The sequence below is a fragment of the Petromyzon marinus genome, chromosome 13, assembly GCF_048934315.1.
Source record: "Petromyzon marinus isolate PM22_M1 ecotype Great Lakes invasive population chromosome 13, UKy_Petmar_22M1.pri1.0, whole genome shotgun sequence".
Lineage (NCBI taxonomy): Eukaryota > Metazoa > Chordata > Hyperoartia > Petromyzontiformes > Petromyzontidae > Petromyzon > Petromyzon marinus.
In genome coordinates, this window is record NC_133679.1 from 4,191,073 (window position 1) to 4,218,910 (window position 27,838).

The window sequence follows — 27,838 nt, forward strand, 5'->3', positions numbered from 1 at the left end:
GACCAGACAGCATTCGCTTCCCCGGCTCAACTGCCCCATTTGACACGGTCATTAATGGCTGGGAGCTGCCTTCTCGGCAGCCTGCTGCTGCTATACGCCTGTGTGCGCGCACGTGTATGTGTCCACGTGTGTGTGTGTACACGTGTGTGTGTGTACACGTGTGTGTGTCCACGTGTGTGTGTGTCCACGTGTGTGTGTGTGTGTACACGTGTGTGTGTGTGTCCACGTGTGTGTGTGTCCACGTGTGTGTGTCCACGTGTGTGTGTACACGTGTGTGTGTCCACGTGTGTGTGTGTGTGTCCACGTGTGTGTTTGTCCACGTGTGTGTGTACACGTGTGTGTGTGTACACGTGTGTGTGTGTCCACGTGTGTGTGTGTGCGGGGAGCGGTAGTGTAGCGGTTTGTCTCGACGCGCTACGAACCCGGCCACCCGAGTTCGATTCCCGCTCACGGCCGAATTACAGTGACGGGTTATCTGAACCGCTCCTGTGCCTCTCCTAGGTCGGCTCGGCCTTAAATGAGTACGTTGTGTGGTGTGTAGCAAACATCAGATCTTGGAGAGACAAAGGGGCGGCTGGGCGTGGGCCTGGCCACGCCACCGTCTCTCGTGCCGTGCCAGCCTCCGTTGGTGCTCGCTAACAACAAATGTGCCTCGACAGCCTCTTCAGCACGGCGGGGGCTTTGTCCTTTGTGTGTGCGACTGACTCTCTGGGTCTCGTGCGTTGTCGTATCGGTCTGTTGATGTAGCTGTACGCGTGTGTGTATGTACGTGTAGTCTTTGCGTCTGCGTGTACATGTGTGCGCTTTTGATACGTGTGTCTGTGTGTGGTGGCCGGGTGTGGTCATAGCCACCCCCCCTCGTGTACCGTTTCAGCCTGCGTAGGTGCTAACAGCACTAACTTGCCCCAAACAGCCTGTTAAGGCTACACGGTGGGATCGTTGCCTTTGTTTGGCCCGCCGTAATAGGGGCTCGCATAGCAGCAGCAGGCTGCCGGGAAGGCATGTGCACTTACCCTAGCAGTCTGTTAAAGGCTATGCTGTAGTTGGATCTTAGTCGATATGTTTGACTGTGCATGCGTGGGAGCCGGTATGTGCTGAATGCACGCACGAGTGTGTGCCTCTAAGAGGGAGTGCATGTTATGACAGCCGTGTGCATGTAACTGTGCATGCGCTGTGAATGATACAACATTTTTAGTGGCAAACGGTACTCGGGCTGCTGCCGAGGTAAGCGAGGATTTAACAGAGTGCCTGGCACTTTCGGGTGGTCCATTATCAGTCAGGAGGCAAAGGTGTGGTGTTAGCCAGAGCATGTGCCTTGGCAACCTTAATAGGTGCTCGCTAACACCACTTGCCCAACGGCATCTCACATGTTAAACCGAGTCGATGTACCTCGCACACGCAATGTGTACGCGATGCTGCCGTGGTTTGATGGCTATCAGACTTGAACTCTTAGATCCAGTCGAATCATTTAAATTCTGCCGGAGCGATAGTTGAAACACTGGTCCCAAGTTTGGGAATTCCTCCCCCGCGCCCTTCAAGGAGGTTAAGTGGCTAACAACCACCAGGTTAGGCGAACGGTAGGTCACTTGCGGTGGGTTAAAGCGTGGGAACTCCCACCTCTTCCAAGACGTCTGGTCAGTGTGGAAGAGTAGGCCAAATACCATCTCCTGAAGGTGTGGGGGGGGAGTGGATGCCTCTTCTGCCAGCAGTGGCGTGGGCAAGAAATTTGCAGGGGCTGCACCTTCACCCCCTTTCGTGTTTAACAACACCGCTATCCCCGCCATAGATGCATTGAACAGTCCAATGTCTCCGTGCGTCTGCTACCCCTGGGTCGTTATATGGACAATTTATCACTGTTCAGACTGTCTAGCCAAGCCCTCTCACACCAGCGTGAGCGAGGGGGGTAGCAGGCTTTACGCTCGTCCTAGAGGGGGTAGAGAGAAGCAAGTTGACGGTGGGGGGCAGGGTGTGTGGTGGTCGTGGTGGGTGGGGGGATAGAATGTAGCAGGGCAGTGTATGGAGTCTGAGGATCAAGCTTCTGTCTGTCTGTCTGCATCTTAATTACAATGGCTGGGGCGGGCATTCAAACTGCAGCCACGCGATGGAGAATCGCGCAGTGCTGCTGTGGTCCTACAGCCTCGCTGCGATAGCAGTGCATCTTGAAAAACTGCGATAAGGCATTATCGAACGCTGTTTTTAATATATTATCTATAGTTTGTACGCGCATAGTACGATGTAATAGATGAGATGCGTGCGTGCGTATGTGTGTCCATATCGGGTATCGGTGGTGTAGTGGTTGGCGCACTACGCTCCGAACCCGGGAACCTTGGTTCGATTCCCGCTTACGGCTAATATCAGTCACGAGTTCCTATGTCGACTCTGACTTAAGAAAAAATATAGACGCTGGGTGTGGTGTATATACATCAATCCAGTCCTGTACTGGAGGAACAAAGGCGGCCGGGCGTGGTGGTAAGTTGTTGGCCAGACCACTCCCTCGTGCTCTGTACCGGCTTTCATAGGTGCTCGCTGACAGCACTTGCCCCCAACAGCTTGTATGTCTTTACGGGAGATCTTTGTCTCTAGTGTAATTATATCCAGATGGCAGCTGTGTGACCGGGCGCTGTATGCTAAGCGCCCACGCGATTGAGCCTACCGCTTTCCAAAGTGCAGGTTCGAGTACCTAATACAGCACCGTCTGTGATTTCAAGAGAAGGACTTACCAAAGCAGCCTGTCTGTTGGCGCGCACCTCCGATTACCACGGTTGGCTACGTACGGCGTGAAATAAGTTCAACGCACAATGGATGTTTTTTTTTACTTTACAGCCCTTTTGTGAATTCCGTGCTGGATGAAGGCATCAACGCGTCACTTCCACTTCGCACGATGCTTCTGTGATGTAACAAATTCACTCGGTAGCAGTTATTGGGGATATGCCAATATGCTTACGGTATGAACTTAAACACGTCTCAACTTAATGAACGTATTTAATAAGCTTGTTTTGATTCAATTGCTGCATAGTTGTTCAGGTTACATAATTACAATGTCACATATTATTTGTTCGAATAAAATTTTGCCCAAACGGTTAATGATTAAACTGCATATCTGTTGTTTCAGCTTCCCCCTGTATATGTTCGTGTAAACATTTTATATCGCATTGTGTGACATTTCTTCAACAGTCTTCTGAAATTCCTTTTCTCAATGTTTGTCAAAATGAGATGGCTACTCACTCTACTTTGTGCCAAATTGAACGTGTACATTTATTGTGCCAATCCGATGCTTGTAAAGTATATTCGAATGTTGCAATTATGACGATAAGGGTGTATATCTCCTTGCCCAACTACACTATTGACTTTGCCAATTTATCCATGCAATATCAAATGTTCAGTTGCGTCTTAATAAATACCTCTCTTAATGAAGGCATTTGGATGTCTGCTATATTTCCACACTGAATCCAATGCCTTTTCACAACCAACGAGACCCATGTGTGATATTTAAAAAACGAGGTTGTTTTCTAATTTTGGGGGGGGGGGGGGGGATATTCTTTAAATCAGAAAAAAAACTGAAGCCTAGATACAGCAGTTAGAATTATCCCGAAAATATGACGTGAAGCTCTGACGTCAAAATAAATTACGTCAATTCCACGGTTTAAGCACCGGTGGTGTCATGAGCCATTGATTGAGGGACACAAAAAAACATGTACCAAGACGATTTAAATTACTTACAATGGAAATAATCCGATAATCGGAAACCAAGAATGGAAAATAAAATGTTCTTTAAAATCCCAAACAATAAACGTTTCATTCCGAAACGTATCTGTCGTATATGATTCGCATTCGTCTCTCCTGCGATCTGATCCACAGTGTTTGCATGGCCAATGGTAGAAAAACCTTTCCTAAAATCCATCTTGCTTCACGTGGTTGGTTGGCCTCCAACGTTTGCGAGTTTCACTTCCCCCTGAGGTTGCGAATGTGTCTGAAATTCTTCACATCGGTTGTTTACCTTCTTCAGAAGAGCAGCATGGTCAAGGCATCATTTCACGTTTGAGAAATTTTAATCTCCGTGTACAGGTTTAATAGTCAGGTAAACTGCGTTTGGTCAGCAGCTGGTCGCGCTAGTTTTTTTTTAAGTTGGATTCAAATAAGTATGGCTCAACATAAACACGTCTTCTTTTTTTCAACAAAGGTCATTGTTGGAGAGATACAGCTGTAAAACAGCCAGAATGTGTACACCTAGGAGGGCAATTATTGATGTCAGATTGGGATCACAACGATATAATAAAGAAACAAACGAAAGCTGGATGAAATTATATGTCGGAAAACTGATTAGACTTTTATCATGAAAACCAATATCGCAGTGTTATTGGAAATGAATCCACTTGGTGTGATTTACATGAATCAGAAACGTGAACAATGACGAATCAAATTCCACAAGCTTAAATTCACGTAAAGAAACGTAGAGCGGTTGTATGCTTGGAATTACACCGATAGATAGAAAGAGAAACACGCGGATCAATGATGACACAAGAATCGGAGACATTTTAACACGTAGGCTTTCGCGACCAATATCCATAATAGAGGTTTATTTGGGTTAGATCGCTTAAATATATAAATGTGTCGTTAAAACCCGCCACCACCCGACACAACCAACTAGTAAGGGTTATCACGTAAACAGAACATGCCAATTCGTCACTGGTACAGCAATTTACAACCCGAGTACGACGTTTCGCCAGTAATTACAACTAGGGTGGTCAACACATCTACGCCTCTATATAAGAAACGAAACAGTAAGACTTCTCTACAAATATGGCCCTCGCCTGATGAAGCTAGTGGTAATTACTGGCTAAACATCGTACTCAGATTGTAAATGGTGTGGCTTGGCTGTCGAACACACCGGTGTGCTGTACTAGTGACGAATTGGCCACGTTCTGTTTACGTGACAAACCTTGCTAGTTGGCTGTGTCGGGTGGTGGCGGGTTTTAACGACACATTTATATATTTACGCGATCTAACCCAAAAACCTCTATTACGGGGACATCATATTGACTCTAGGATAAAATAAGTGTGCTCGGTTCGGAGTGATAGTCTGATGGATGAGACTAGTGACAGAGTGACAGCCAAAGGAGGGATTACTCCCGTAACAGTGGAGCAAAAAAATGGGTTCATTTGCAGCACTGAGATGGATCATAGCATCGCGAGACTGTGAGGGATTGAGAAGGCATGTGTAGGTCTTCATTCAGCAGTGGATAGACAATGGCAGATGGACTGGGTGCTCGGGAAGTTTATAATGGGAGTGGCAACAGAACGATCTGGAACACACGTAGATCCTGGGGGTTCGAATCCATGGTGCTGCGGCCAGTCGTCCCAAGATTCATTTGGATTCTCAAGTGGCGTGAGGTTGATGGACGCCAATGACTGCACGGAAAGAAAAGAAATACAATTGTGTGACCTTGGGTTTTTCATTTGCTTTGGCCTCTTGTAACTACGAGGACCAACATTTCGGGTTGACTGACACGTGACAAACACTCCTTACAGAGGCACGAAAGCATGCCAATTAGTGGTGCATGAAAGAGAGGCCCCCATTGAAGGGCCTCCAGAAGTAGCTCGGCGGTGTCACCTTCCACGGCCAATCCCGCGCGTCGCGACGAGATGCTCTGCCGAGTGAACAAAATCGCACGCGGAGGTTTTCTCGGGCGCGTGAACTGTCCGCAGCAACGGCAGCAGCAGCAGCAGCACCAACCAATTGGCCCTCCCTGACAGCTCAACAGCGGATGAGCCGTGAACAAACCTGGCCGCCATAGCAACGTGGAATTTCAACCCATTGACTCTGGGCTGTAACAAACAAACAAGCAAAACGAGAGACGCTTATCATGCACACGCTCGTTAGAAGCCACCCCCGACTTTCTTTTTTGGCTTTTCTGATTTGCAAAAAAAAATAAAAGATTTCCCGCTCGTTAAACGTCGTAATCGTCACTGGCAGCTCCGTTCGTGGCTCAAAGCCAGTGATGCAATTCCCCGTTCCTATGACGGGGTGAGGGGGGAGTATATCCAAAGGGCAAACTTTGGCAATCTCGCTGCACTTTTTATGTCCAGTCACGGCGAGCACACGAAGCACGGAGGCAGTCGTACATCACGAATGTTATTATACATATAAACTAAAACACAACTGTACAATAACTGTAGGACGACTTAGGTGAGCAGGCACCGCAACTCAAGTGCGTGTTAATTTTAAAGACGGGAGCGCGTGTGCCACTTAGCGTGCAACTGCATCACTTAAGCATTCAGATTGAACGAGTCCACGCGTAGAGAGAGGGGAGACACGCGTGTTACGCGCAGCGGTGGTGCAGTGGTTGGCGCACTGCACTTTGGAACACGCCAGACCCACAATGGATTTGTCAGGCCAAGGGAACGAAATCTGAGCGGACCCGAACCGTTTCTGGAGTCGTCCTCCTAGGGTCGTATCCCGAAACGTCACCTGTTATTTGCTGTTATATATATTTGATGTATAGGTTGTTTCAAACGATGGACCCAATTTGAAATCGCTATATCTCTGCAACGACGAACCGCCCATGAATGAAACTCTTACCACTTGAAAGGGCGGCTCGTAGAGTTTCAAATGATTACCGCTCGATGCCTCTCCCAGCGCACAAACAGCCCCTAGCCTCAGTCATTCAGAAGATGGTGACCCCCCAAACACAAGGGGGCGTTTTGCGTTCTGCAGTTCAGCAAGACTGAATCCGTTATTGCGGTGCAGCGTGCGTTTCAACGGCGTTTTGGCATTGATCCGCCAATGTCAAAGAGCATGGTGGCACAAAAGGCCGTTTTTTTGTGCCACCATTAGCGACTAATCTGGATGACCTCTAAAACCGAATCACGGCAGCGGTGACTTCAGTGGAAGAAGACACTTTGAGAGGCGTTTGGGACGAATTCAACTATCGTCTCGATGTTGGCCGTACAGCAGGTGGACGGCACATAGAGCATTTGTAACATGGTTAGTAAAATTTAATAACTCCTTAAACTTTGTAACTTTTTGTGTAATTGTAACATGTTGCCATCGTGAAATATGCTGCTTTGAAATTGGGTCCATCTCTTTAAAACACCCTGGATAAGAAGAGTGGCCTTGGGGACGACACGTCATGGCGACAAGGGACGACCGGTGGTCGAGACAAACAACGGAATGGTTGCAGAAGGAGGGGAAAATACATCACAAGGACGTCCACCTACCTCACAAGGACGTCCACCTACCTCACAAGGGCGTCCACGTACCTCACAAGGACGTCCACCTACCTCACAAGGACGTCCACCTACCTCACAAGGGCATCCACGTATCTCACAAGGACGTCCACGTACCTCACAAGGACGTCCACGTACCCCACAAGGACGTCCACGTACCCCACAAGGACGTCCACCTACCTCACAAGGACGCCCACGTACCCCACAAGGACGTCCACGTACCTCACAAGGACGTATACGTACCTCACAAGGACGTCCACGTACCCCACAAGGACGTATACATACCCCACAAGGACGTCCACGTACCTCACAAGGACGTATACATACCCCACAAGGACGCATACATACCCCACAAGGACGTATACATACCACGTCCACCTCGGAGATGGAGCAGTGCATTCCGCCCGTGTGTGCTGGTGGGTCGTTGTATCGCGTAACCGTGACGGAAAGCAAAACGGCTTTGGGAGGCCTTTATTCAGCAGCAGATTGATCATGGTTGAAATATTACATATCTGTGCTATGTCAGATTCAAACGTTGTGTTATGTTTGTCGAGCTGTACTTTATATACGGTGTGTGTATATATATACCATTTTTTATTGTCTATTTTTGGGCTCTATTAATACATCTTTTTCATTTAACCACCCCCATGAATATTTAAATAAGTACTGGATCAATATTTATACACACAACTTCATGGGGATTTTGTACGCTGCATATCGACTTGTGCTTTCTATCGTGCAGTCAATCTTACGTGAAGGAAGATCCGATCATACTTCCCCAGTGTGAAGGGAATGGCCCAGAACCGGTGCACAAGCAACTGACGATGAATTTCTAATGACACCACCAAGCTCCCGAAGAAGACAAATACAAAGATCCCCCGTATAGCCTTAACAGACTGTTGGGGCAAGTGCTATTAGCGAGCACCTATGAAGACCGGCACTGCGGCACACGAGGGGGTGGGTGGCCAGCACCACGCACGACAGCTTTTGTCTCCCCAGTGGCGATGTTTACACACCGCACCAGGTACTCATTTGAGGCTGAGTCGACCTAGGGAATGCCCAGAACCTGTTAAGATAATCGTCACTGGTGTTGGCCGTGAGCTGGTATCGAACGCGGTGAGCTGGGCTCGTAACCGCTACATTACCGCTCCCCCTACATAGCCACACAGACAGAAATACAGTGTGCTAACCCCACTGCACCTTCGCTTCCCAAATAGACACGTGAACACATTGACAGACGCACAAACACATGCATACAGTGTATAACACACACTTAAAAACAGATAAAGATCCCCGTTTAGCCTTCAAAGGCTGTCGGGGCAAGAAAACACCGAGATACCGGCAGGCAGTGTGCTAACCGCTGCGCCACCGCTCTCTCGTGAGCCTCATATTTCCATAGCAAATCATGCACGAAGGTCTATGCGGCAAAACCAATCTACCTTTAAACGTACAGTGTTATGCATTTAACAAGCATCTTAATTAGCTCGCCGTATTTATAATAGTCTGCGATGCTCCTGCTTGCTATATTACGCATTCGCACAATGCGAAATTGTAATGGTAAAGCAGTCGTCATATAAAAATGTGACTTTAAAAATATATATTACTCCTATTATTACCATTATTTAACAATACTGAACCATTTTCAGGCGAGGTTCCATCAGCCCCCCCCCCCCCTATATACATTTTTAATTCGGCTAATGAATTATGTAAAAATCCATTAATGTCGTCACATGGTCAATCATCGTCCAGAGGAGTTCTAGCTGGTCACGTGGCCCGGCAAATGTGGGTCGCCTGTGGCCTGAATAAAAGCAACAAATCAGAAATTTGGTAGAACACACACTGCTAACAACAACAAACAACAGCAGCAGCAGCATCTCACACGATGTGTAATCGCACACACGTTAAATTCTAAGTGTATGCGCCTCTGTGTATCTGCGTCCGTGGGAACGGTGGCGCAGTGGTTAGCGCACTGCGCTACGAACTCGGCAAACCGAGGTTCGATCACCGCTCACGGCCAACACCAGTGACGATTGTCTGAACGGGTTCTGGGCCTCCCCTAGATCGACTAAGCCTCAAATGAGTACCTGATACGGTGTGTAAACATCGCAACATGGGGTGCAAAGGCGACCGGGCGTCGTTTTGGCCTCCCACCCCCTCCTGTGCTGTGCCATCCTTGATAGGTGCTCTCTAACAGCATTTGCCACAACAGTCTGTTGAGGCTACACGGGGGATCTTTGTCTTTATGTGCCATCATCTTTCGGGTATGTAGTTTGCGTTTGTGTTCATGCTTTGCATGTCTATATGTAAATGTGTACGAGTCTTTGCGTCTGTGTGTGGTGGGGAGCGGTGGTGCAGTGATTATCCCACTGGACTACGAAACTGGCGACCCGATATCGATTGTAGCTCGCGGCCAACACCAGTGACGATTATCTGAACAAGTACTGGGCCTCCCCTAGAACGAGTCGGCCTTAAATGAGTACCTGGTGTGGGTTACAAACACCAGCATTGCGGAAACAAAGGCGGCCGGGCGTGGTGATGGCCTACCATCCCCCTCGGGCGCCGTTTCGACCTTAATAGGTGCTCGCTAACAGCACTTGCCCCAAACAGCATGTGCAGGCTATATCGGGGGGGGGGGGAGGGGGCTCTTTGTCTTTGTTTACGTTTGTACGTAGGTATGTGTGAGTTTGTGTGTCTGTGCGTGTCATCTACGTACGGGGTGTGTGTGTAGAAACTTAACTCGTAGTTAAGTTGCAGGTCAGCCCCTGACCTTTGTGAAACACTGGGGGTCAAGTGCTTGACATGCTGGGTGGAGCCGCCACATGAACTGATAATGGCTCTGCCTATTTGTCCATTTATTCTGTCCCAACCCCTTATTGTGTCCGTCAGGGCATTACCTTCGGTAACAAAATGGGCATCATTCATTTGTTTGTCAAGGCATCGTCCCCATGTGATGCGCAGGCGTGTCTCCGTCTGTGTGTGTGTCTCCGTGTGTGTTCGCTAACGGCACTTGTCCTGTCTGTTAAGGTCATACGGGGGGGGTAGAGGGGAATCTTTATCTGTGTTGTTTGATGGCGCGTGTTGGTGGGGAGCGGTGGTCGCAGTTGCTTAGACCCCTGCGCTGCGAACCCGGCAACACCATATCTCAGCCGATCCTGGGCCTCCCCTAGGGCGACTCGGCCTCAAATGAGCACGTGGTGCCGATGAGTGAAGCATCGGCACAGGGGAGACCACGGCGTCCGGGCGTGGTGCTGGCCACATCACCCCCAGCGTGCGCCCTGTTGGCCTCTTATAGGCGCATCGCTAACAGCACTTGCCACAACAGTCTGTCGAAGGCTATACGGGGGGGGGAGTCTTTGTCTATGTCTGTCTGTCTGTCGATGGGGGAAGTCCGTTCAATAGAGCCATCTGAACACACGCGCGTACATATGTGAACACGTGGGCTTCATATACACGCGCACGTGTGGAAACAAAGATCCCCCGTGTAGCTTCTAACAGACTGTTGGGGCAAGTGCTGTTAGCGAGCACCTATGAAGGCCGGCAACGGTACACGAGGGGGTGGGTGGCCAACACCACGCCCGGCCACCTTTGTCTCCCTAGTGGCGATATTTCCGCCACGGCACCAGGTACTCATTTGAGGCTGAGTCGACCTAGGGGAAGCCCAGGACCGGTTCAGATAATCGTCACCGGTGTTGGCCGTGAGCGGAGAATCGAACTCGGGTGGCCAAGTTCGTAGCGCAGCACGCTAACCGCTACACTACCGCTCCCCTCTCACATACATATACACATGCAAAGACACATATATGCATACATATATGGTAACACAGTCACACAGGGGCACACCATAAATAAATACACATAGATATGCACACAAAGATATAGACTCACCCATACACTCGCACTCGTAGGCTCACACATGCGTACATACACACATAAATACATACATTCACACACACAAATGTATACACAGACAGATCTACGCGCATATATGCACAAAGACATAGTCACATATATATACACGGGCGCAAAGACCTCCACACAAGCACGCATACGGAGGACACAAATAGATGTGCGCACACAAATAGACAGAAACACTGATATATATACATATACACAAAATAAACAAAGACGCAATAAGACAAAGACACATCCGTATATCTGCACACTTACACGCATACATACACACATATATACGTAACCGTTACAAGGTTTATTATTGACCTGTTTGCTATATTTTATTCATCTGCTGGCTATGTTTAACATCGAGTAGGTGGTTACTATCGACATTAAGTATCGTACTGGCCTTCCTCAGCGGGTGCTTTTACTGCATTAATCTGACTATTGTTTGTAGTCTACGTGCTACACTCAAATATGGTCCCCGTTTTCACTTGTGTGATTTGCGACGTTGTTCAAACGCGACGATAGCGTCACACCTGACCAAATGAACCGTGTTCGCCCAGGCCACCTCAGTTTGATTCCAGGCCACGGCGAATATCGGTGGAGCCAGCGATATCTGGACCGGTCCTGAGCCAACTCCACCGTTTAACCTATGCCTGTGATTGACCAGCGCGGTGAAGTATGGTCAAACAACCCCCGTGCCCAAAAGGCGTGGGAGGGAGCTCTCCATCCAGCAGTGGATTGACCCAGAGATGCGGATTGCTGTGCTGTGTGTGTGTGAAGCCCAGATCACCGCGTCAGGAGTTAGCGGAGTCGTCTATCGCTGTGATGTCTCACTTCGTATTTGTGGATGGGGCATTGCGTATGCGCTGTCTGTGTGCACAGAAGTTAGCGGAATAGGGGCGAGGTACATGGACACAGGTAAGAAAACAACTCGACACATTCAAGGAACAACATGTAACGTCACGGGGCCCCGCAGGGCCTTCACGCTGTGAAGAAGCGAGAGATTCCCGTGCTGTGAAGAATGGTTATTGCCCTAAACGTCGACCGTTGTATCTGTTTTCTTTTTTTAGAAGAATGCAGTGTTTAGTGTCTGCTGAAATGGCCTAGCTTTACAACAGTCTATAACCCATTAGAATGATTATTATATCCACGATTAATGATATTAATCAATAAATTAAGCACAACATAAATGTGGATATTTTTTTTCGTGTGAATTGTTCATCGTTGTGAACAACATTTAGCACATTATCACGTGAGACACTTCTCATGTTAGCGGCGTGCCGATTCCTATCAATTCATGTCTGAACTGAAGTCGATAATTATTTAAGGCTCGCAATGCATAATCCACGTTTTTTTTTACAATTCGCGTTTATCGAATGAATGCGTTAATCGTACGCGCATCATCATCATCAGGCCAATGAATTGACGACACCTTGACAAAGAGAGACAAAGACCGAACACGAGCAAACAATGCGAGGGAGACGAAAAGTGGGAGATGGAACGACTGGATTTGTGGATTTAATCGAGACCCCCGAATTGCGACGGCTAATCGAATCGTCACGGTGATTGCTCGTCTCCGTCAGCCCCCTCCTCCTCTAGTTAATATGCATAGCAGCAGAGATTAATATGTACACAAAACATGAACGCATTGAGATTCGTATATAACGGTGCCTACTTATTACGGACCATTTCAGACCTATATATGCTGGTCACGCCGTGCCCTTAAAATCTCAACTTTCATCCTAAAAAGTCCCGTCACAAGGGAGAAACACGAACAAATAGAATTTGTTTTTTTCGTTTGCTCGCATTGAAACGGCTGTACGCCGTATGGACCTCTAAAGTCAATTTCCCTGTTCAAGAATACGGGTAAACCGTATGGGTTGACAGGTGTGCGAATAGAATGCTATTTATTTCATATAGATATTGCATATGCAAATACTGCGTCTATGTATAACTATACGTACTTTTATGTAATAATCCGCTGTACGAGAGTTTATATATACTGTATAGTAAACACTTGATGATGTACAGTCCTTGGTCAATCCACTGCTGGATAAAGGGCTCCCCAGGCATTGTGTCGGTCATGGGGGTTGTTTGACCATACTTCACCACGCTGGTCAGTGTCGGATGTGGTGAGGGCAGAACCCTTTGTTATTGTCAGTATATGCACAACACACAATAGCAATACGTCTATAGTATATATACCGCATCATCATTATAATATATATTGTCGGCAGTATTGATTAGCTTCGAGCAGTGAAGTATATTCAAGACTGAATATACATGTTAGACATATACGCAGGGAGTAAATTGGTATTTTAATCAACAAAAAGTTGGTTGCATCACGTCTCTTGCACAGCCCTAACAATATTATCTGTTATGAAAGAGGGTCATTGCCCGAAACGTCACGTATTATAAATATATGTGAGTTCCAAATGTGAGTTTTATTTGTGCAATTTATGCACCACTACCAACGTCAAATTTATAGTACATATATAAAACATGTATTAATTTACGAAATTCCCATTCATGTAATTAACTACAGGGCTTGTTATGTATATAAAAACCTCAATGCAAACTCTAACAATTATGTACACATACGTATATATATTATATGCATTAATATACAGGGGGTTTCAATGTAATTGATATGCAAGCATCATATTGACATTTCAGGAAATATGAAACATCGCAGATCAGTCGCCCGAAACGTCGATATTTGTATTACTCTTATTGGCAAAAAAAACATGTTCATATTACGTGTAATTAACCTTTTGGTTTCTGTCGAATTCGCTGAAGGAGTAGCAGCAGCAGTTTGTGCCTTCCAGAATTTACAGAGCCTGTAATTGTCTCCGGTATTATCCGTTTCGTGTACGTTGTCGCATTAATTACATTCCACGTCATTTATTTCATCACGCGACGGTATGCGTAGATCTGCCGTGTGGTGTGCAGGATTTGGGGGGTGGGGGGAGGGGGTTAGGGGAGCGGGGTGGTTGAGGTTACGTGCTCGTTGTGGATCGCGGTGCTAACCCACACCGGTACAAAGAACGCGTTACAGGGGAGGGAGAGAGATTGTGCCGACCTTCATTCAACCACCACGTGAGATGCATTACCTCTTGTGCAATCGTCTGCGTGATATGAAGAAGGGCCGTTGCCCGGAACGTCGCCTATTGGATGTATTTATTTCTGTTAGGCCAATGTGATTGACGAATATGTGTGTGTATCTATTGTGTAGGACTCAGCCTCAAATGGGTAGCTGGTGCGGTGTGTACACATCACCACTGGGGGAGACAAAGGCGGCCGGGCGTGGTATTTGCCGCCCACATCCTCGCGTGCCGTGCCGGCCTTCATGGGTGATCGCTAACAGTGATTTGCCCCAAAAGTCTGTTAAGGCTAGACGGGGGATCTTTGTCGTTGCCTGCAGCGTATTAGTGCAGGATATCAGTGCTACAATATTGATTAAAAACAATTATACCGTGGGCCCAGACCTAATATATATCCTGTTGGTCCCACCTGAGATGGAAATCCAATACTTGAGTCGTATCTTTGATTCGCGAATACAGGTGAATGACACAGTGTTATCACAAGCTTACTAAATAACCATACACAACAAAGACTGGTATCGCTATATAGGGGCCGTCCATAAATGACGTCACGCGATTTTGGACGATTTTTGACCCCCCCCCCCCCTCTCGTCACACGGCGTCACAAAAAGTCAGACCCCCCCCTCAAATATAACGTCACAAAGCTCTGCCTCACCCCCCCCCCCCCACCCCCAAAAATATATATAAAACATGCTCAAATCGCTTTAAACTATTGTCATTGTAGTGCGTATTTAATGTGCCGCTGCATTCTGATGTTGTAGGAGAAAGCATTTATCAAAAAGTATATTTCATTAAGTAGAACGTGTTGCCTATATTTATTTAAAGTTACGCATTTTGATGTGACGTCACATTTCTCAAACCCCCCCCCCCCCCGTCACACAATCGTCACAAATGTCTGACCCCCCCCCCCTAGGTGCGTGACGTCATTTATGGACGGCCCCATAGGTGCCACCTCGATGGTTACCGCGATATGGCCTAGCCCATTGGCCAAAATGCGTTCACGTGGCTCAAGCTCAGAGGCGCACACGACTCTGTGGGACGTCACCGGGAGGTGTCCTCAGACCAGACTTGTCATGCCGCCATAGGAATGTGGAATTTGCAACGCGTGGCTCTGGACCGCCAATGAAACCCCGGCGTCGTGCGTTTGAACACGGGGGGACAATTTGACGTGGAACGAATTGTTCGGTTTGCATAAATCATACTCACCGTATCTCCTGGGTTATAAGACGCTGCGGAAAGTGAGCCTCACCCCAACAATTGGCCTTAAATTACTGGGGAGGTAGGGAGGGGAGGGAGGGGAAGGAGGGGAGGGAGATAAAAACGCGCCTTATAATCGCGTGAATGCCGTATAAATTGCGAGGCGGAAACGGGAATCGAATCGTTTACCCAATGTCGAGCACGCAGCGTGACTGTTTTACGGTACGGTATATTACCCAATGCCAACCTCGCGTATTTACAAAGCAAAACTCATCATTTCAAGCCCTTTGTCAATCCACTGCTGGACGGAAGCCTTCTCCGCACCCCGTGACTGTTAGGGAAGCTGTCTGACCATACTTCACAACCCTGGTCAGTGCGAGTTGGTTGATGGCAGTGCCGACACCTATTCAGATATTACTTGCCAATGTTATTTCATTCTTGTGCAATGATCCAGTGGCTTCTTAATGTCGGAAGGGAAGAGCGTTCCGGACGGGCGCGGAAGCTGCGTGGACTTGCTAATGATGTTCGCCGTGACCGGCACTCGAACTCAGATCGCCGGGTTGATAGAACGAATCGCCCCTCACCACCGCCGCAGCCACCAATATTTTATACAGTGCCAATATCCATCCCCTCGTGCGTGTGCATCATCGTCATGTCAATCGTCGTCAGGTCACGAACCATATTCCTTTCGTGAACACGCACGTGTACACCGGTCTGCTACAGGCGTATTCGCCAGTATCTCTGGAGCCACGTATCAGCAGCTAACATTCTACTTCGGGCAGTGCCAAATGTTGGGTGGATTGTTACGCCACCGGCAAGATGGGGAGGCCTTCATCCAGCAGTGGATTGACCATGGCTGAGGACGGTGAATAGATGTATGCTCATTTTCCGAGATTTTCCAAAACGGTGCCGCGCATGTAATCCGTGTAAGTTTCTTGCAGCTCATACGCTCAAAGAGTGGATATTGATCCTTCCGTGTGGTAATATTACTCGGCGGATGGCGAATGGGGGCTAGGTTGCGAGCGCACTGCGCCTATCAACTCCAGCCACCCGAGTTCGATTCGCGGCCACGGCCAGGGGAGGCCTTCATCCAGCAGTGGATTGACAAATGCGATGTAAATGATAACAGTAATGATCCAGTCAAACGAGAGAACACCGATTAGTATTAACTAAGGCCGACATTGCACGCGACAGGGAGGTAGAGCTATTCATGGCCGAGTCGACCTAGATTAGACTCAGGAACGGTGCAGTTACCAATTGCCACGTGGGTCGTGAATCATGACCAAGAATGTAACTCGATATTTGCGGGAACAGTTAAGCGACCTGTTATAAACTGTATCACATCTCTTGCTGTATACACACACATAGATACGTATATATATAAACTGCACGCTCTTCACGTATACAAAGAAAGACACATGGGCACATGCAGAGCAAATGTAGATGCACGCCCCTATCGTGAATCCACTGCTGGATGAGGATCTTGCCGCGCCTTGCCGGCAGTGGGCATTTGATGGCGACACGGCGCTGGGTAGGGTTGGGGCTGACGTGCATGGCTGCATATAAATGTGTTGTACAACAGTGATTTTCTGCTGCACTATCCTCTGCCGACGACTCAGCCCCGCACTAGCCTATAAAACTCCGGTTGTGTACGCATGGTAGTCGCCTATCCGAACACGATCAGGAATAAATCTACTGGACATCTGTGTGGGGGGGGGGGGAAGAGCTTTATAGCTCATCGGATTCCTCCAGTATGAATAATTCAGATTCTTAAAGACCTGCTTAGCTTGGTTGAGATCTGACGGGATCGGTTGCATTCCGGGTGATTTGGTAATAGGCAGAAGCATCGACCCGGGTACAAAGGCGACCAATGATTTAACGTCGCATTAATTATGGGTTTATGAGCTGTGAGTGGGTGCACGAGGCATGCGTGAACACACAATTACACGTGGCTCCCATATCTATTCCCCGTCTTGAATCCCAAGTCTCGAGCAACTTCTCTCACGGAGGAAATGCGAACAATTGCAAACATGATTTTGTTTATATATATGTGTGTGTAAGTAAAATCAAATAAAAGCAGAAGTCCAGTCCCTTCTCCACAAATGTAAATAAATGCATACAATTGGTTCGTCCATCCCCCTATTGGCTTTCAAGACCAATACTAACCAGTGGCATTTGTTTTAAATAAGTAAACGTTGGATCGGGATCGACCTCCTGGCTCTCATCAGCAGAGTGGGGCTTTGCCTCGTTAAAACAAATGCTGCCGGATTACCAGATGTGATTGGCAAATTCAAAATAAACACTAACTCATCGCGAGCTTGCTTCAACACATTTCGCTTAATAATATTGGTCTGTAAAGTCAATAAATTGGCTGATGGACAACACGACATGTTTATGATGAAGTTGTTTGAGGTTAGATCGCATAAATGCAAATGTGATCCGACCCCAAGAAAACGTTATCACGAATAATATTGGTGACGAAAGCCCACTTGGTTAAACATATTTCTACTTACACGTGGCGAGACAAATAGCTGGCGTTAATTGGTAAGCTCATGTTATGCCCGATCCTGATTGTAATCCACTGTTTGGAAGAGGGCCTTCCCCGCGCTAGAGAGTGAGAGGGAAGCATAGAAGTTTAGTACAACGGTGGATTTTTCTCCCCCACCCGCAATCCCGTGTCTCTCATCAAGTCCGTGATCATGATCGGCACCCTGTGATTGTCACCTGAGTGAGACGCCACCTTTGTTTTGTCAACGTGTCTGCATTATGGAAATGAGGCGTCGCTGTAGCCACGTCCATTGGCGAACCTGAACGAGCGGTGGAAATTCCACGGTCCCATGGCCGGAGGTCGGTGTCTGTCAATCCAACTGGATTGTCAATACTGTTTCCGTGAAGTGAACGTCATTGTTATCAATCGATCCATGACGGATGAGGATTTAATCAATTGTGAAACGCAAGACAACTTTGAACAGGTGGACACGTTTGTATCGCATTGCAATAAAAACTAATATTTATATTCAAGCTTCAAAAGCGTTAAAGAGTTTTATTTAAAGCTTTCGTGACTGCAGGGATTCATATTCTTAGCCAGTGAACTCAAGCACGTACACCAAGCTCTTAAGGCTAATGGTTACTCCGACTACACAATCCGCAAAGCTATCACTCTAACAATGAAGAAGGACCCTCTTGAGGAGCCTTTCAAAACCATCACTTTACCATACATTGCGGGGATCACAAAAAAAGTTCTCAAAAATCTTGAATAAACACAAGATCCAGGTCCGATTCAACACATTACATAAAATCCGTGATCTGGTTCCATCTGTAAAAGATGTGATTCTGGACATACAGTACCCTGGCGTCTACAAACTAAGTTGCCTCTGTGGTAGTAGTTACATTGGAGAAACCAAACGCCATGTCTCGGACCGCATTCGTGAACACAAAGCAGACCTGAAACACGGTAGGACCAACACCTCGGCCGTGGCAGATCACTGTTATAATTCAGTAGGCTCACATGACATTGACTTCTCCAAAACAGAGGTTCTTTGCAAGCCATCTGGCTACCATGAGAGATTCGTTCATGGGGCTATCCACATATACAAACACAGAGACAATTTGAACCGAGAAGATGGATTCTGGCTTAGCAATCATTGGAAGGATGTGATAAACCATTTCGGGTCTAAATTGATTGTTCACGCTTACGGTGGCTTTCAGACCGCATCCATTATTTTCGTCTCCCCCCTCCTCTTTTCCGAACATAGATGGACTCATCAACCTGAATAACTGCCAAATCGCTCTCCGTGGTGCTAACGTAAAAAAACGCCACTTTTTTGTTCAAATTTTCTTGCTGTGGTTTTCACACCTGATGATGATTGCTTGTGTTGCAGTCGAAACGTCGTGATAATTTTATTGTTGTATATATTTTATTATTTTATTGTTTCCCTTCTACATGACTTTACCGAAAGAACCAAGAATAGCGTTAAAGATATTAATGTCACCATAATTCCCTAGTCTAACATTGCACACATACACGCATACACATCAACAAAATCTCACACACATATACATATATACACACACAAAAGACACCAATGGACACGTAAAATGCAAAGACAATCAATAGGCAAATCAAACAATTGGATAACAATGCGAACTCACGCACACAAAGACTCATACACTTCTGCGCAGACAGTGATCACACGTCATTTTAACATTGCACCATTTTACAGTCATACCCAGATTTACGTCGTTTGGCAAATACGTCGTCACTTTATCCACACCACTACCTGATATGCGTCGCCTCGACCCCACACTTACGTCCCTGACAGCATCATCCGTCCTTTCTCGTATCTGTCGCCTCTCAGCCTTCGCCTCCACCACCACCACTCTGTGTACATCACTTTGAGTTCATGTCGTTTCGGTATTTGTCATCACATTTCCGACGTAACACTGCGTTAGTCGACTGTGATCCCCCAGACCTCGTCTCATTGTCAGATGTGTGAAGGCCATTCTGCAATTAACGCGTGGCCAATAGCCGCGTCTGGCAATCGCGTGCGCCCTAATTCACATAGGCCATTGTGGCGTGACCTTGCGTACATGGGTAATGCATGTACACGCGACTTTGGACATCGGTCGTGGACATAGCGGAGTGCTTTGTGTGTTGTAGGTACGTTGAATGTACGGTTTTCTCCCGACAATACGATTCAGGGTTTCTCTACATTTTAAAGGCAAAGAAAGGGTAGGTTTGCGTGTGTGTGGGGAGCGGTGGTGCAGCGGTTAGCGCTACGCTGTGCTATGAACCCCGCGTCCCGGGTTCGATTCCCGCTCACCGCCAACACCAGTGGCGATTATCTTAACCGGTCCTGGGCCTCCCCTAGGTCGACTCAACCTCAAATGAGTACCTGGTGCGATGTGTAAACATGGCCACTGGGGAGACAAAGGCGTTCAGGCGTGGTTACTGGCCACCCACCCTCTCGTGTGCCCTGCAAGCCTCCATAGGTGCTCCTCGCTAACAGCACTTGCCCCAACAGTCAAAGGCTATACGGGGGATTTTTGTCTTTGTTTCATAGCGCACATAATTGATCAGATTACTGACATCGTGACACACGTTTGGTAATGGGGGGGAGAGCGAGAGGGGTTACTTTCCAGAGCTTCTTATAATACGGAGAATACGGTAACACGGCAATTCTTTGCAGCAATGCTCAACTAATTAATAGGAAGCTCCGAGTTGGATTCGTGTAAAAAAAGAGCGTGCATTATTTAAGATACAGTACTTCTGCGTTTCGTACAAAGAAAAAAAAAGAACGCGCGAAACGATTTCGTTCCGCACTTAAAGGCGGTTTTGCAGGGGAGATTCTCGATCGCGCTTTCTAGAAATGATCTTAAGATGCCGGATGCGTTATGGACGGCAATTGCGTAGAGGGTCCTTTTAAACCAGTCTTGGTGCTCATTAGTGAGAATATAGAATTGCTATCCGAGATCCCAGGCTTATCAAAGACGCACCCATGTCACCAATTACATGAGTAATGCATCTCCAGGTATGCACGTTCTTTGGTAATGCGGCTCCAATTGGCCAATGGCGCAAAAGCACAAACATTTGCGATAACTCAAATCAAAAACACTTTGCAGATTAAAACTTTTGTTTTAATACGCAACGTTTCGAGAAATGGCTATTTGTGAAGAAGGCACATTGCTCGAAACGTCGCCTAATTATGGACGTTTCCCCTTTAAGGCCACGCCGTGTTAATAACGAACGTGTGTTGAGTTATCGTGAAATCGACGTTGTGTTAAGTGGGCAGGGAGCAGTGGTATCTGCGATTACGATCTTTATAGCTCCAGAGTGTGTATGTGTGTGTCAGTGTGTGCATGCTGTGCCGGTCTTCATAGGTGCTCGCTAACAGCACATGACCCGCACATTCTGTTCAGAATATTATTTGAGAGTAATTCGCACAAGGCATCAAAACGCTTTGCGTGAATCTCAAGTTAAGGATAAAAGCCCGTTGTTAAAACTGCTGGGTTTTAATAATCTATTTAAATCACGTAACAGACTCCCATTCTCGAATGGACCGAGGAGAGGGACTTCCACAATCGCGGTGCCTTGCTGCTATTTTTTTCGTCCACTGCTCCTCCTCTGTCCCGTCCACCAACCCGTTGCGACCAAAGTGGTGAAGTATGGTCGAACAACAACTCTCACGACCGACGGACACGGCGTGGCGAGGGAGGCCTTTAATATCGAGCAGTGGCGATCGACGGAGGGATGCAGATGTTTATGTTCGATTATTGCAGCTGCCAATATGCTCCGGACATGAATGTGGAGGTCTTCTGCCGGTCACGACGAGAGGGCTTCGACAGAGAGAGAGTGAGAGAGAGAGAGAGAGTCCGTGTCGTTTTTCCATTCCCTCCGTCGAAGGAGCGCAGACGACAGTGGATTTACTAATTGTCATTGGACGAAATACATTTTCAGTGCAAGTATTATGAGTGCACGTTTGGTTTTGCATATTCGATACCACAAGGGCGTGTGTGGCCAATGCGGACTTGATGCCTTGCAATGAGTGTCTATTTCGTGTTCGAGCATCAATTAATCTGTGCTATTGCCGCAAAGGGAAAAGCCTCTTCTTGTTTGACATCATTTTGATACTGGCAAAAAAAGGTTCCATGGACGAAACGCTGATTGTAACACCCGTTGTTTAACCAGGGTATTAAAGAAGCAAACTCAGTAAGAAACATGAAACGGCGAGGGCGACCCGGGTTCAGTACAAACAACAGACTTTGGGGGCAAATGTCGTTTGTCGAGTCGCACCTACAAAGGCCCACACGGCACAAGAGGGCCAACTCCACGCACGGGCCGCCTTTGTCTCCCTGGCGGCGATGTTTACACGTCGCACCAGGTATTCATTTGAGGCTGAGTCGACCTATGGGGGGTAGGCACAGGACCGGTTCAGATAATCGTCACCGTGAGCGGGAATCGAACCCGGGTCGCCAGGTTCGTACCACTGCACCACCGCTCGCTCCATCCCCCCTCCCCAATACACACACACTGTACAAGCATGGCAAAACATACACACTACACACATGATGAGTACCGTCTTTGAATTACATTCGCGTGCATAATACATGCGCGTGTTAAACACACCAACCTGCACACGCCATCTGCATGGTCGCGCGCTTTGCCCACCGACGCTGATTTATCTTGACGTACACACAAAACACACTTATGCGCACGCTACATGCGATGACACACGTGAAGTTAACATCTCGCGTGTGCGCAAGTGGGCGCCCCTAACATTAATACGATCAAGGCACAGCGGCTAGCCTGATGTACTCCCTCGCAGGGATCTATTCATGCGCACGGTGGAATGCGTGACGAGTCTTCCCGATCTTGATTTGAAGCTTTCGTGACTCCACGAATCCATACTCCTTTGGTTCTTTCGGTAAAGTCACGTAGGTAGAAATAACATAAAATAATGATTCGTGATTTGTTTTATGTTGTTTCTACCTACGTGACTTTACCGAAATAACCAAAGAGTACCAGTCTTCCCGAGTGCAGGCGACGGCGCGGTCTGTAACAACTGCCCGTGCGCTGTGTAAAACGTGGCCAGTCCATGTCGCCGGGTGGTTAGTCACCCGCCGTGGATATTTCAACACGTCCCGACCTGGCAACACATCCACCAAGACGCGGCGACCGGCGGCGATGGAGCCAAACAACAACCGCGGATTGCTGTGGATCCAGCTGCGGATTGACAGACGATAAGTGCATTTGGTATCGTGTTTCAAATCATTGAAGAATGATGAACGGAGTGGCAAGCCGGGGGAGGTGGGGGCGGAAAGGGGCACGTCCGAGAGAAATCGGGGCCGGTTGTCGAAGATGGAGCGATTCTGTCGGCTGGATTGTCGGATCGCGGGTTCGTGCGAGATGGCTTAAGGCAAGCTTGCAGAGACCTTCACCCACGAGTGGATTGCGCATGACAATGATGTTGCTGCTGCTGATAATGATGATGATGATACACAGCTGTGTATGTAAGATCACTAAGATGGGGAGTGTCCTGCCAAATCCGGCCGTAATCTAAGCAGCCAGAGGCAGGCAGCCTTAGATGATACCATGTCAAAATACAACGATCCCCCGTAGAGACTAAACAGACTTTTGGGGAAAGTGATGTTAGCGAGCACCTCGGCAAACGAGGATGGTCAGTGGCCAACACCACGCCCGGCCGCCTTCGTCTCCCAAGTGGCGATGTTTACACACCGCACCAGGTACTCATCCGAGGCTGAGTCTGCCTAGGTTGGAGACCAGGACCGGTTGAGAGAGTTCGTCACCGGCGATGGTGGCCGTGAGCGGGAATGGAACTCGGTGCGGCGGGTTCGCAGCGCAGCGCAGAACCTAACCGCCGCACCGCCGCTCCCCAACTCTGCCATGTCACACACGCGCACGTACACACAACACTGCTCTCAGAGCCGCAGCAGTAATTCATTACAGGACACGCATTCACCATTAATTGCGTAGACTGCCCCCCCCCCAACCACACACACACTTTTGCATATATATGTTCTTCGGTCTCTCTCACCACCTAAAAGAAAAGTGACCCCCCCTCGCTCCCCCCCCCTCGCCCCCCCTCGCTCCCCCCCTCGCCCCCCCCCCCCGCCAACAATTATGTCGCTTCTATTCCACAAACGTAACGGAATTCATCAACCCGTAGCTCCGTCTCAGTCTGCCTGTCTGCGGTGCGTCTGTGTCTGTCTGTTATGCGCGTGCGTGTGTCTGGGGGGGGGGGGGTGCGTGTGTCTCTCCGTGTGTCTCGCTAGCTGGGGGGGGGGGGGGTGAACCGTCTTTTCTTGTGGCACGGCCACTACAGTCCCGCAGAGACAATAGGAAAATTATTTACCGATGTTTTGCACGTAATTGTAAATCTCTCTCGCTCCAGTTGTCGCTGGCAGCGGTTAGCATCACAAAGGGGACGGAGCCTGTGAACCGGTCGCTCCCACCGACCCCTGCGATGAATGGGGGAAAGGGGATCGCGCGCCGTCACCGTTCAGACACCCGCGCGCTCTCTCGCGCGCTCTCTCTGTCGCTCTCCCCCTCTCTCTCTCTGTCGCTCTCCCCCTCTCTCTCTCTCTCTGTCGCTCTCCCCCTCTCTCTCTCTCTCTCTGTCGCTCTCCCCCTCTCTCTCTGTCGCTCTCCCCCTCTCTCTCTGTCGCTCTCCCCCTCTCTCTGTGCCGCTCTCCCCCTCTCTCTCTGTCGCTCTCCCCCTCTCTCCCCCTCTCTCTCTCGCGCGCTCTCTCTGTCGCTCTCCCCCTCTCTCTCTCTCTGTCGCTCTCCCCCTCTCTCTCTGTCGCTCTCCCCCTCTCTCTGTGCCGCTCTCCCCCCTCTCTCTCTGTCGCTCTCCCCCTCTCTCTCTGTCGCTCTCCCCCTCTCTCTGTGCCGCTCTCCCCCTCTCTCTCTGTCGCTCTCCCCCTCTCTCTCTCTGTCGCTCTCCCCCTCTCTCTCTCCCCCTCTCTCTCTTGTTTACGATCAGAGGAAACAAGAAGATGCTCGGTGTATTGGCACTTTGCTCCGTTCATCATTTCGTTTTTTTTTGTTTTTATGCTTTGCTTTATGTAACCCCACCCCTTTTTAAATGAAAGACCCAACAAAATATATTTTTTCTTTTTTTTCTGCTATCCTTACCCCTTCCCTCTCTCTCTACCCCCCTCTCTGCCCCTCCTCTCTCTCTCTACCCCCCTCTCTCTCTGCCCCCTCTCTTCCTACTCCATTTCGCTCTCTCTCGCTCACTCTCTCGCTCTCCCTCTCTCTTTTTTCATAACTACGACAAGTGCTGCATCTGCACGCAGCCCTTCCCACAGTAAAACGGCCTCCGACGGGTAGCTTATATCTGCATGCAGAGCTCTCCGTCATCTGCCACCGAGCACACGGCCCTCTCTCTCTGTCGCTCTCCCCCTCTCTCTCTGCCGCTCCCCCTCTCTCTGTCGCTCTCCCCCTCTCTCTCTGCCGCTCTCCCTCTCTCTCTGTCGCTCTCCCCCTCTCTCTCCCCCTCTCTCTCTGTCGCTCTCCCTCTCTCTCTCCGTCGCTCTCCCATCTCTTCCTTTGTCGCTCTCCACCCCTCCCTCTCTGTCGCTCTCCCGCTCGCTCGCTCTCTCTCTTCTCGCGCGGCGAAGACGGCGCGGGACTCCCTTCTTCTTCTTCACCCTTCGTCTTCACTCTACTAGTGCCCCCAGCGCCACCGCAGCGATCATCATCATTGCACCATCAAAAATCGTGGAATTAAAATGGCCATTCTGCGTCGGCAGTTGGTGCGTAAACCTTCAATCTAAAGCAAGCACAAATTAACAGATGAGGTTAACCAATAACGATGACCTACATATATCCAATATAACTGGCGACGTTTCGGGCAATGGCCCTTCCTGTGAGGGTTCGTTGCCCGAAATGTGGCCTCTTCAGGGCGGTGTTATTGAAAAACGTGAGTTTCTCTTTTGACCAGACATGGATGTGTAGGCATTGTCAAGATACATCGCAGCATGGCCAGATATGGCAATCCACGTGCAAACATACAAAGACAAAGATGCCCCGTACAGTATTAACAGACTTTTGAGGCAATTGCTGTTCGCGAGCAGCACCTAATGAAGGCAGACATGGCACACGAGGTGATGGGTGGCCATCACCACGCCCGGCAGCCTTTGTTTCCCCAATGCTGGTGTTTATAACCCACACCAGGTACTCATTTAAGGCCGACTCGATCTAGGGGAGGCCCAGTACTTGTTCAGATAATCAGCACTGCTGTTAGTGGCCGTGAGCCAGAACCGAACGCGGGTCGCCAGGTTCCTAGCGCAGTGCGCTAACAATATATATGCACACACACATGCCAATATATAGACCAAGTGATCTCTTGGTCAAATAGGCATTGGAAGGGCGTTCACCTCGTTTATAGCTCGAGGGAAAATGCTCCCCAGTGATTTCGGACACAAAACTCTTTTAATATGCGGCAAGTCCATTCACAGTCTCCCTGCTCAGCTCGCCATGGGGAGGGGGTGAGGGCAGCGTTCAAATCCATTTGCAGCCCTTATCCGGTGGTGGAAATTCCACATTGCTATGGTGAGAGACACTCTTTGCAATTGTTGAGTGGTTCTAATTTTTCAAACCCCGAAGTCATGATATTGAGTTGATTACAGACCATGACATGGACTTCATACCTCCCTATTGCATATGTGATCATCACAGATATCTGGCCATAACAATAACCTCCATGACCAATTAACCCCCATCCCCCTCCCCCACCCAGTTCAGTATGAACGCTCGGTGTGCCGCTTTCCATAGATTTACATAAATCCGACCTTGACATATCCACCTCTACCTCGGTCCCGACGGAGGTGGATATGTGGCATTGTACTGCATGTCTATATGGGGGTTCATAAAATGTATGCTGTTGTGTGTGTGTGTGTGTACAATTTCTGATAGGGAACACAGTATATAATAACGAAGGATTTTAATCATTGATCCAGATTGCGGTGAAACAACCAAAACACATACTTCAGATGATGGATTCAGAATCGTACTAGCAATGGCTGTATGAGTTTATGTTTTTGGGTGCAATGCCCAGTTTAAGCAAATAACTCCAATCTGCCTTAAATGTGTTCATGGAAAATGTATTATCGTAATAATTTGCTGCCCATTGTCATTCCACAGCTGGATGGAGGCATCCCCATACTATTCACTCGTGGGGATTGTTTTACCGTACTTGTTTAACCATACCAATCTCTGTAAATCACACTGACATATTGCACTCAGCACCACCTAGAGCTCATTTGGATTCGTAATTGATTTTTATTTTAAGGTCACATTTTATTGACGCGATCTGACCCCCCCAAAAAAAACAATTGTGAATCGTATTGGTCGCGAAAGCCTACTTGTGAAATTGAGAGAGAATTTACAAGCTCCCCATATTTTTTTGGAGAAGGTATTGATTAAATGTAATTTAGTAAATTTGCTGAACTGACGAGAACCCACTGGTATGTTTGTAAAGTATGTTGGCGTATGTATGCAGTAAAAGGGATACGTGAAATTATTAAGAACTGAACATTTTTCATGTGACTTTTTCTAATCACTGCTGAATGTACAAACTAAACATTCGAATCAATATACCGATATGCAAAGCACTGTAAACGATGATGACGACATGTGCAACACTGAAATGTGGCACACTTCCCAGACTTTACAGACGTGTATCGTCAACAACAGCATATGCGCGCACCGTGTTACAGGGTTACGATACAGAGACAACATTTAACTTTCACGCAAACGTTACATGAGCTATGCACAGATGCATGCGTGCTTCGCACATACAAGTATAATACAATTATCATACGTACACAACACATTGTACATGTGTGCATGCAAATAATGCAGACATTGCAGAGGCATCATTTTCACG

At 48.1% G+C, this 27,838-nt stretch overlaps 1 long non-coding RNA gene across 7 annotated transcripts in view; it reads right to left on the minus strand.

The window, feature by feature from the left end:
- Positions 1–27,838, minus strand: part of LOC116941869 (uncharacterized) — a 53,882-nt gene that overhangs the window by 12,936 nt on the left and 13,108 nt on the right. Inside the window, exons 3-5 of one of the 7 annotated variants that reach the window (XR_012941606.1) lie at positions 17,939–18,032; positions 15,435–15,499; positions 5,315–5,409 (exon numbers count right to left, since the gene is read on the minus strand). The exons of 1 other annotated variant lie outside the window; for it this stretch is intronic. This is a non-coding gene — a long non-coding RNA (uncharacterized LOC116941869). Of the gene's footprint in view, positions 1–5,314; positions 5,410–5,611; positions 5,827–15,434; positions 15,500–17,938; positions 18,033–27,838 lie in introns of all 7 variants that reach the window. 5 more of the 7 variants (XR_012941608.1, XR_004402725.2, XR_012941607.1 and 2 more) reach the window with 5 other exon arrangements.